Genomic DNA, 1,039 nt, shown 5'->3' with positions numbered 1-1,039 from the left:
AACATGAAATTCTGAAGGGAACTGTAAATAAAATGATGATTCAAAGACATTTAATAATGAAGCCTATGGACACTCACCTGAACATAGCCAAACGATGTAGTTGTGTTTGATAGGAGGGAAATATTCATTGTTGGATGTGTTTTCTGTAGGAAGTGTTCATATTGTTATTGGTGGATCCTCCTTGTCAGGCTGTGGAGTATGTGAGAATGTCTTTGGTGCGCGAAACAGTAACTGACACAGGAACATTTTCCAATATTCTGCAGAACTGCATGGTGTATAATGGTGACTTTTTAAATACTGTGTCTAAATATTGATATCCTATCATGAGATGAGGTACACGTGCTTCTAGCTATAGTAATCAGGTTGTCTGTATATGTATGTCTTTATTTTTTTTTGGGGGGGGGGGGGGGGGGGGGGCTTCTGCAAAATATCTAGTGTTCTATTGGGACGAATTTACTCAGAATTATAACCCAGTGCTTTCTGAAATAAATTGCTTGCTTGGGATATCTGAGGGCAGAGGGTTGAATTTGTTAACAATATCTCAAGTGCAAAATTAAACCCTAATTAAAAAGCTTCCTCACAAAGAAAGATCTTAGGTAGCTTTTCAGGCCTTAGTGTAAAAGGTCAAGGTCACTGATAACTTGGTCAAACTAAACACACGTTTCTCTGCATCACCCATAGGTGCTGTGCAGTGGAATATAATCGGGTCACTGTGACCTTCATTTTGAGGTCAAAGATCAATTGAGTGCAGAATTTTCAATACAATCTTGTTAAGGTATAAATTTTCAAAACTGACTGGATCCTAGTTTGATATGTCTACCAGTACATAACTTTTTTCTGAGAAACGAGAATTTCACAACATGCGTTATACAAAAACAGATTATGTAACCACTGACAAAGACCTGAGGTGTGTGGTTGATCCTTACATATGGGTCTGTTTGTATTTCTCAGGAAGCTGATTATGAGTTGGTAGACTCTCCAGTGTGCTCTTGTGGTTTGGTCCTTTGAGCATTAACACTAACTCCATTTTTTTGCTATT

Source organism: Pecten maximus, chromosome 13 (genome assembly GCF_902652985.1).
Source record: "Pecten maximus chromosome 13, xPecMax1.1, whole genome shotgun sequence".
Classification (NCBI taxonomy): Eukaryota; Metazoa; Mollusca; class Bivalvia; order Pectinida; family Pectinidae; genus Pecten; species Pecten maximus.
The sequence above is the reverse complement of the archived record's forward strand: the minus strand, read 5'-3'. Positions refer to the sequence as shown.